This window comes from Rhinoraja longicauda, chromosome 3 (assembly GCF_053455715.1).
Source record: "Rhinoraja longicauda isolate Sanriku21f chromosome 3, sRhiLon1.1, whole genome shotgun sequence".
Lineage (NCBI taxonomy): Eukaryota > Metazoa > Chordata > Chondrichthyes > Rajiformes > Arhynchobatidae > Rhinoraja > Rhinoraja longicauda.
The window spans coordinates 53,725,957-53,736,997 of NC_135955.1; positions in this window are offsets into that span (position 1 = coordinate 53,725,957).

Here is an 11,041-nt window from a genome sequence, read left to right on the forward strand (position 1 = left end):
TATCCACTTTGGTGGTAAGAATAGGATGGCAGATTATTATTTGAATGGTGTCAAGTTAGGAAAAGGGGAGTACAACGTGATCTGGGTGTCTTAGTGCATCAGTCACTGAAAGGAAGCATGCAGGTGCAGCAGGCAGTGAAGAAAGCCAATGGAATGTTGGCATTCATAACAAGAGGAGTTGAGTATAGGAGCAAAGAGGTCCTTCTGCAGTTGTACAGGGCCCTAGTGAGACTGCACCTGGAGTACTGTGTGCAGTTTTGGTCTCCAAATTTGAGGAAGGATATTCTTGCTATTGAGGGCGTGCAACGTAGGTTTACTAGGTTAATTCCCGGAATGGCGGGACTGTCATATGTTGAAAGACTAGAGCGACTAGGTTTGTATACACTGGAATTTAGAAGGATGAGAGGGGATCTTATCGAAACGTATAAGATTATTAAGGGGTTGGACATGTTAGAGGCAGGAAACATGTTCCCAATGTTGGGGGAGTCCAGAACCAGGGCCCACAGTTTAAGAATAAGGGGTAGGCCATTTAGAACAGAGATGAGGAAAAACTTTTTTAGTCAGAGAGTTGTGAATCTGTGGAATTCTCTGCCTCAGAGGGCAGTGGAGGCCAATTCTCTGAATACATTCAAGAGAGAGCTAGATAGAGCTCTTAAGGATAGCGGAGTCAGGGGGTATGGGGAGAAAGCAGGAACGGGTTACTGATTGAGAATGATCAGCCATGATCACATTGAATGGCGGTGCTGGCTCGAAGGGGCGAATGGCCTACTCCTGCACCTATTGTCTATTGTCTATTGTCTATTGTTTTTAAGCTCAACTGATGGCTGAGCATTATGTTATGGAGTTACGGCTATGCTCAGCACTCATTCAAACAAAGAACATAGAAAATTACAGCACCAGAACAGGCCCTTCGGCCCACAATCTCTGTGCCGACCAACTCTTATCTGCATGCACATAATTCATATCCTTCCATTCCCTACAAATCATGTGCCTGTCCAAAAGTCTCTTAAATACTACTACCACAACTGCCGCACCACCACTCCCAGCCACATGCTCATGACCTGTATTCTTTCTTGGGCTGTCAAAATTTAACACAGTACCGTACTGAAGACTCAATACAAACACAGCGCTGTAGTTTTAATGTGATAGCTTTCAGCAAGATGATTCAGCATTTAATTCTATACTCCTTTCGCACTCAAATTCCAACAATTATCACAGTTTCAGTATTTTTGCCTTTAACTTTCTATCTGCAGCTAATAAAAGGTTTTCTTCCTCCATGCAATTAGCAAGATGTTTATATTTTATGCAATGGCCTTTTGAAATAATTAGTTAAAATGTTGTTACCTTTCTCAAATTCAAACTTCATAAGAGAGACCCGGAATCGAAATGCTTTTTGTTCTGTAAACAAGTCAAAATAAGAGATGTTATAAATTAACTTATGATCAAAGCAGAAAAGCTGTGTCTCAAGAAATCTAATGGAAAGTGGGATTCACAGATTTTTTTTAACTTCATTGAGAGCCAGGCTCTTATTTATTGGAAAACTGCAGGAGCTAAATCTAAAATGTAGGAAGGAACTGCAGATGCTGGTTTAAACTGAAGATAGACACAAAACAGGCAGTGACGTTTCGGGTGAAGACCCTTCTTCAGACAGGCCGCGTTGTGCAAACGTTTTGAGGAGTTGATGAAGGTGATTGATGCGGGAAGGGCAGTGGATATTGTCTACATGGATTTTAATTTGCCATTTGATAAAATATCCAATAGTTGACTGATCCAGAAGATTACGATGCACAGGATTCACAGTGACCGTTATATGGATTCAGAACTGGTTTACTGAAATAAGACAGGGTTGTGGTGGAAAGACATCATTCAGGTCGGTATCCAGTGGGGGTTGTGCTGGGATCTGTGCCTGCTGCCTCTGATGTTTGTGATGTAACAAGAGGAGTTGAGTATAGGAGCAAAGAGGTCCTTCTACAGTTGTACCGGGCCCTGGTGAGACCGCACCTGGAGTACTGTGTGCAGTTTTGGTCTCCAAATTTGAGGAAGGATATTCTTGCTATTGAGGGCGTGCAGCGTAGGTTCACTAGGTTGATTCCTGGAATGGCGGGATTGTCGTATGTTGAAAGGCTGGAGCAATTAGGCTTGTATATACTGGAATTTAGAAGGATGAGGGGGGATCTTATTGAAACATATAAGATAATTAGGGGATTGGACACATTAGAGGCAGGAAACATGTTCCCAATGTTGGGGGAGTCCAGAACAAGGGGCCACAGTTTAAGAATAAGGGGTAGGCCATTTAGAACGGAGATGAGGAAGAACTTTTTCAGTCAAAGAATGGTGAAGGTGTGGAATTCTCTGCCTCAGAAGGCAGTGGAGGCCAGTTCGTTGGATGCTTTCAAGAGAGAGCTGGATAGAGCTCTTAAGGATAGCGGAGTGAGGGGGTATGGGGAGAAGGCAGGAACGGGGTACTGATTGAGAGTGATCAGCCATGATCGCATTGAATGGCGGTGCTGGCTCGAAGGGCTGAATGGCCTCCTCCTGCACCTATTGTCTATTGTCTAAAACGTACACGGGTTGGTTAGTAAGTTTGCAGATGACATCAAGATTGTTGAGGTCACAGATTGTGAGGAAGACTGTCAAGGTATACAGCGGGATGTAAATCAACTACAGAAATTGGTGGAGAAATGGCAGATGGAGTATAATCCAAGAAAGTGTGAGGTGCTGCACTTTGGCAGGTGGAATGTAAGGGTAAAGTATATAGTAATGGCATGACCCTTAACAGCATTGATATACTGAGGGATTTTAGGGTCCAAATCCATTACTCCTGCAAGTGGCAACACAAGCAGATGGAGTGCTAAATAAGGCATACGGCATGCTTGCTTTCATAGGTCAGGACATTGAGTATAAGAGTCAGGAAGTCATGATGCAGCTTAACAGGACTTTGGTCAGACTACATCAAAAGTGTTTAATTGTCATATATATACTGAAAAGGAACAATAAAGCATTTGCAGTATTGTGCATAGCTCTGGTCGCCCCATTACAGGAAGGAAGTGAAGGCTTAACAATTTAAAGAATGAAATATGACTAAAACTTGAAATTGGGTCACTGAAAACTGTTCAGAGATACTGCCCGTCCCACTGAGTTACTCCAGCTTTTTGTGTCTATCTTCAGTTTTAACCAGCATTTGCAGTTCCTTCCTTCACATCCTTACTCAAGAGGGGAGCTACCGATCCCATGGCAGGCCTGATCCACCACAGGCTGCTTCAACAGATTATGTACCATGAGAGATGGGGAATTGCCCTGACTGTGCACGTGTACTCCATGAAGAGTTCACCAAGTCCAGGTATATTCATTCACGCACACTTGTGTGAAAATCCCTAAACATTACGTTAATGCAGGGAATTGCCAGCAGTTGAATGTGGAACTATTTGAATTCCCAAGCCATCATTTTGTCCCAACATTTCTGCTATATTTCCTCTAGAGGCCAGTAGAGAGCCAAGAACATAGGAGTCTTGCATTGCTGCAATGAAAGAATGCTTCAAGCATTTCCAGACTTTCAGAGTGGAATGGCAACGCATATTTCACCGTGCGCAGTTTGTTTCCTGGTACTGCTATTTTCTTTTCAAGACGTCCTTTGCTCTTGGAGGTCTGGCTGGTTGAACCGGCTTAGCTTATTTAGTTAGCAAATAATAGAGCATAAAGAGTGACTACAGAACACTTAAAATCCATTAAACATTATGCAACTGCCTGTGTCTGTTTGCATAACAGCTTTCTGTTCCCCTTAATCCAAGCACAGATCTAGTTTGGACAGTGTTCAGGTGGGTGTATTCCATAAAAAGAATGAAGACCACACACACACGCATACACACACACACACATACAAAGCGTGTTTTTTTGCTTGATTGATGTTATTTTCCTCAAAATGAAAGTGGGAATGAATGACAGGCTAAAACTTTATAAGTACGACAATTTGTTTCTTTGATTTTCTGAAGCATTAGCAGAAGCAACATTTTTTTAATGCAGAGGCAGCTGAGGGAGAATTGGAAAAGTTACAGAAATGCAGATTGTGGTCAGCTTTAGAGGGGAAGACTAGTATGGAAGCCAAGCTCCATAGAAGCCAAGCTCACTCTTTTCACCAAACAGAAGCAGAACACAGCATTTTCCTTTTCATAAACTGGGATGTGACAGGTTGATTTGTTCAATTCCCCAAAATAAGACAGCAACATTCATAGTGTGACACATGGACATACATCTACTTTGCAATAAATCTGAAGAAAGGCCACATTCAAACGGTGCAGAGCAAATTGAATACTACACAGGCAGAACCTAAAATGAGTGAGGCCAAATTATTAAAAGCCAGTTCTTCGAAGCAATTGCCCATTTCAATAGAGCTCGGGCTGGGCTTGGTCCTTTAGGTTTTATTGTCCATATGTAGGCACGTCCGAAAACAGAGTTACTCTTCAAGGAGCAGCGATTGTATTTGAGATTCCGAGTACTGCATCTGAGGGGAGCTGAAGCTGCTTCAGCAGGGGATCAGTCAGTTCAGCATGGTGTGGTGGTAAGAGACTGAGACATTCTCAAACCTGCCGAGTGTTTTCAGCAATTTTGGGGTGGGGGTATCTGGCTTCCAATGTCGTCACTTTTTTGCATTTTGATTATTTTCCCAGCCCCTATCACTGTTTGTAGCTTCACAAATGGCAGCTAAGCTTGAATTTAGAGGCTCGGAATTAGAAGCTTGGAAAAGATCTTGCTCATTCTCGAGCTTTTCCACCATATACAATGGAACAGATAGACTGGCTCTGAATGAGTTACAAACTAAACTAAATAAAGAAGTGTGGGGTAAAGAAAGAATTTGGCTTCTCTTTTAACAGATGAAAGCAAACCAGGCTTTCAGGATGACTGGGGCTTCATTTAAATGCTGAAGTCATATTATTTGTACTATTTTCAATTGCCATGAAGATTTGTCTGCTTCCTTACTCTTATGGTCTATGAGCCAATGCTTTAGGCCACCCAGGTTGCTCGAAGATCAGATTAAGCATGTCAAAATCTGTCAAATTTTACACAATTAAAGGGAGTCTCATTTATTTTGGTTTTATAGAACCATATTTTGATGTACTTCCTTTAAAAAAAAGGGATGTGAAATAAGAGAGTGGGTAGCACTACTGATCACATCAGTACTTAGGATGTACTGGAAGGAGTGTCCAATGAGGTAATTTAGGTAGAATTTGGCAATTAAGATGTGATAATTCTTCTGGAATTATACTATTGGCCTCCCAATAATCAGCAAGAATAAGCAGAACAGATATATAAGCAAATCACAAAAAAGGTGAAGGGCAATAGGGTTATCATCGTGGGAGATTTTACATTTCCCAATATTGACAGGGATTACTTTCCTGGAAGGATTTAGACGGGACAAAATTTGTTAACTGCAACCTCAAATTAATGTCTGAAATATAAAGAAGGCCGATTCCAATAGCATAAGAGAGTAGCTGGCAAAAGTTGATTGTGGACACAAGAAAACGTGGATGCTGGAATCCTGAGCGAAAAACAAACTGTGGTAGGAACTCAACAGGTCAGGCAACCAGGGCCGTCTTAACGCATGGGCCTGATGGGCACTTGCCCGGGGGCCCACGAGCATAGGGGCCCCATGCTGATCTGCGTATGTTAAGTGACTTGCAATAAATAAATACTACTTTAAAAATGTAGGTTCAATAAGTGCTTTTTTCGCAACATTTTCGGTCACTAAGTGCTTCTCACAGCGATCTGTAAGTACTTTTCGCAACAATGTAGCACCCTAAGTCCATCGCTAAGTGCTTTTCGGTAAGTGCTTTTCGCCGGCACGACAGGGGGGGGGCTGGTAGGGAAAGGGGGGTGGGGGAGAGTAACGGTAGGGGCCCCAGTACACTGCTTTGCCCCGGGGCCCATAATGTTGTAAAAACGGCCCTGCAGGCAACATCTGTGGAGGGAAATGGACAAATGACATTTTGGGTTGGGACCCTTCTTCAGACGGCGAGGTAGATTGGGAGCAGATGCTGGCGGTTAAAGCAACATCTGACAAGTGGGAGTCTTTTGAAAGAGAGTTAGCAGAAGTTCAGGGACGGCATGTTTGATAAAAGGCAAATTTGGTATGGTCAGGGAACCTAAAATTGAAGGTTTGATTTCGAAAAAAAAACTGGAAGTATATGACAAGCATGGGCAACTTGAATTCAGTAAGCCTCTTGAGAAATGTAGATGGTGCAGGGAAAGAAGTCAAGAAAAGAATTAGGAGGGCAAAAAGGAGTCAAGAAATATCCTTGGCAAATAAGATTAGGGAGAATTCAAAGACATTCTGTATGCATATGAAAAACAAGTGAGTCGACAGGAAAAGAGTTTGTTCCCGAAGGGACCAAAGGGACAAACATGGATAAGATTCAAAATGAATATTTCTGATCTGTATTCACCAAGAAGGACATGGAACCTAGTGAGTTCAAAGAGGGCTATGTTCAGTTTGGAACAGGTCAATATTAACAAAGAAGAGGTGTGAAATGTCATAGAACACACCCTGAGTCAATAAATACCCAGGGTCAGATGCGATCTATCTCAGGATGTTGTAGGATCCAAGTTAGAAGATAGCTCAGGTCCTGGCAGAGATTTTTGCATCTTCATTTGCCATAGGTGAGGTGCCAGAAGACTGAAGGATAGCTAGCATTGCTCCTGTATTTACAAAGGGCAGCAGGGAGTTCCTGTATTTACAAAGGGCCAGGTAAGCATATGTCATTGGTAGGGAAATTATAGGAGAAAATTCTGAGGGATGTGATTCATGCACATATTGACAGACAAACAAAGGTACTAGTAAATGGATTGTTTTGCCTCTGCATACCCCCAAATATGCTCTGGTTGTGACAAGGTTGGCTGCGCAAGGCACAGTTGGGGTCAAAGACTGAACGGCAGCCAGGTGAGGTGAGGGAAGATGGTTTGTGGGTCAATGTGTGCGGATCGAGGAGTCAGTCGAGTGGGCTGCTGGAGGCCCTGCATCAGCCTGGGGCGCAATTGGATCGGGTGCATGGGTCTGATGCGGCATCCGACAACTTAGCATGGCAAGGCCGACCCTGCAACGCCACCAGGACAACAGGCCTTTATGGCCAAGTGAAGAACTCTACATTTATAACAAGTTTCAGACTTGAATAAGAGTAATGGTGTATTATTCCTATACACTTATAATTAACTAAGGTTGTGCTTATGTATAATAATACTTTTACTAATCTGTATGCAAAAAAAGGAATTTCACTGTACCTTGGTATATGTAACAATAAAGTATCATTGAACTATTAGTTCCCCTCCTGTTCAGGTGCAACCCGCCCCTCTTATTCAGGTCATCTTTGCCCCAGAAGAGATTTCAATGGTCTAAAAAATATGAATCCCTGTCCCTTGCACCAGCTCCTGAGCCACACATTCATCTGTCCTATCTTTCTATTCCTACCCTCACTAACAGCAATACGGCGAATAATCTAGAGTTTACTTCTCTCGATGAAAGCTCAATGAAATTTATCAGAATTTTTCATTAATCTCGCTTACTGATGCTCCCATTATACCTGAAGCATAATGAGTCAGCCTCATGCATTAACCTTGCTTGAGTCAGAAGTCTACTGGTTCAAACCTCATAATGGCAACTATGAGCACATAATCTAGGCAATCGTTGTCATGTACATTTAGCTGGCAATTCACTTAGAATTGCACTGTCAGACTTACAATCTTTTAAAAGCCAGGCTTAACTTCGTGAAAATCAAGAAGAAAATTGTACAAGTTGGAAAATCCAAACTGAAAACAGAAAATATTAAAAACATACAGCAGACAATGCAGCATCTACTGAAAACGAAATATGTTAAAGTTTCAGAATGAAGACCCTTCATTTGAACTGGGAAAGTGAGAAATAAGTTGGTTTTAAATTGAGAGAGGATAGGACAAAGGGAAGCTCTCTGACAGGTTTGCTGAAGTGATTCCATTTGTCAAATATTCTTCCATTGCTGACCAGGAAATGTGAGCAGAGCAATAAATGTGTTTTCTTATTGCCAAAGTTTGTCGCTTGGAAAAAAGAGTGTTTAAATCAAGAATGTTAAATCATTTGAAACTAGTTTTTATTTCTTTTTGATTAACAGTTCACTCTCACAACAATTTGTTCAAGGTGATTAGCAAATGACTTTGTATCACAGAGAGCCCCAGCTCAATCAATGAGCTTCAGATCACCATGGTGTAGACAATAGACAATAGACAATAGGTGCAGGAGAAGGCCATTCGGCCCTTCAAGCCAGCACCGCCATTCAATGTGATCATGGCTGATCATTCTATCAGTACCCCGTTCCTGCCTTCTCCCCGTACCCCCTGACTCCGCTATCCTTAAGAGCTCTATCTAGCTCTCTCTTGAATGTATTCAGAGAATTGGCCTCCACTGCCTTCTGAGGCAGAGAATTCCGCAGATTCACAACTCTCTGACTGAAAAAGTTTTTCCTCATCTCTGTTCTAAATGGTCTACCCCTTATTCTTAAACTGTGGCCCCTGGTTCTGGACTCCCCCAACATTGGGAACATGTTTCCTGCCTCTAACGTGTCCAACCCCTTAATAATTTTATACGTTTCGATAAGATCCCCTCTCATCCTTCTAAATTCCAGTGTATACAAACCTTGTCGCTCCAGTCTTTCAACATATGACAGCCCCACCATTCCGGGAATTAACCTAGTAAACCTACGTTGCACGCCCTCAATAGCAAGAATATCCTTCCTCAAATTTGGAGACCAAAACTGCACACAGTACTCCAGGTGCGGTCTCACTAGGGCCCTGTACAACTGCAGAAGGACCTCTTTGCTCCTATACTCAACTCCTCTTGTTATGAAGGCCAACATTCCATTGGCTTTCTTCACCGCCTGCTGTACCTGCATGCTTCCTTTCAGTGACTGATGCACTAAGACATCCAGATCACGTTGTACGTCCCCTTTTCCTAACTTGTAGTGATGGTAAACCTCTCGATTAAAAAAACGGTGAGCAGAAAGAGGACAGATACAATTGCTGATATTCAGAGAGAAGTAGAATGTATTTACCGTTCCAAAATAAAAAAATCGTTGGCCAATTTGCGTTATAAACAAGTTGTTAATCACGATCCGATTATTCATTTTAATAACTGAATAAAGGGTGAAAAACATCCTGTGGAACAAAGAAAAACTCATCTTAGTTTTTGTCAAATAGTGCCAGTGGATCATATATATGTTGATATGTTCACCTGCATAGTCAGGTTGCATCACAGCTTAGTTTGGGAACAGTTCTACCCAAGAGTGCAAGAAGTTTCAGGAAGTTGGGGATGCAGCCCAGTCCATCACACAGCCCAGACTTCCCACCACTGACTACATCTACACTTCACGCTGCCTTGGGAAGGCAGCCAACATAATCAAAGACCTTTACCACCACTGTCAATCCTTCATCTATCCATTCCCATCAGGCAGAAGATAAAGATGCTTGAAAACATGCACCATCAGACTCAGACACAGCTACTTCCCCTCTGTTTTCAGGCTTCTGAATGGTCCTTCCATAAGCTACTTTTAGATTCTCCTCTACCCCTTTGACATTGGAATTATCTCTGGAATTGCTGTGTTCCAATGCTGAGAACTATATTCTGCAGTCTGTAGCTTTCCCTTTGCTCTACCTTTTGTACTTGAGCTTGGCCTGACTGCATTAGCTGATTTGATTGGATAGTATACCAAACCATGATTTTCACTGTACCTCGGTCAGTACAAATGACAATGATAAACCTAAACCTGTGACAGTAGACCCGGAGCCTGGAGAGTGGAGGAGGGGGCCACTGGCTGTGAAGGACGCGAGGAGTGGGCTGGTAGGACAGGGACTGGGATATTGCCTCCAGCGCCTTCAAGGTTGGCTGCAGGAGGCGCTCCCGGGACACACAGGCAGTCGGGCGAGGAGTGGGATATCGGGTCGTGGGCTTGCAGCATCCTGGGGATTACCTGGATTGGTGGCACTCCAGCATTTTCAACATGTGGACAGGAACTTGGACTTTGAACTTTTTCTTTGTAATCAATGCCAAAATATGGTGACTGTGCTTTTGAGGGTTGTGCAAAAGAATTCCACTGTGCTGTGCATGGGTGGCAATAAAGGATCACTGAACCAATGAACCAATGAACCATTGAAGGCCTTGGTGTAACCTCTTCTGATACAGCATATCCATATGGGAGCATTTACTGAGTAGTGGCTTGTCAGTCTAGAATTTTGTGTTCTTAGCACTTAAAATGTTCTAATTCAGAGGCAAGTGAATTTCCAAATAAGCCACAACTTAATTTGTATCTGGATGAGAAAGTTACCATCTCCTCATTCCAATTGGCCCTCTGCAGAATTTCTATTACTGAAAACATATGCTGACATGTACAAAAGTGATAAACATTGCTGTATTGTCTAGTCAGCAGAAACTGATCACTTCTCAGACTAGAGGGCTCAGCTTTAAGGTCAGAGGGGGAAAGTTTAAAGGAGATGTGCAAGGCAAGTGTTTTCATACAAATTGTGGTAAGTGTTTGGAACGGCTGCCTCGGTTGGTGATGGAAGCAGACACAATTGTGTAATTTGAGGCTATTAGGCACTTGGACATGCAAGGCAATTGATGGATACGGATCACATGCAGGCTACGGAGATTAGTTTAAATGGGTATCATGTTTGGCACAGAAATTGTGAGGCGAAGGGCCTGTTCTTGTGCTGTACTTGTCTAACTTCTATGTCCTATTTCCCTTCAGCATGGTATCTTTATAACTCATACCCACATAATTGAAACTAAATAAGAAAACACATTGCCAAAGTTTGGGAAATATGTTGCACAGTGGGTGAGCAACCTAAAGCAGAATATTGCAGTAGTTAGTTAGTTGGTTTAATTTATTGTCATGTGCACCGAAGTACAGTGAAAAGCTTTTGTTGTGTGCTAACCAGTCAGTGGGAAAGTCAATCAAGATTACAATCGAGCCATCCACAGTGTACGATCAAAGTCTGATTAAAGATAGTCTGCGGGTCTCCAATGAGG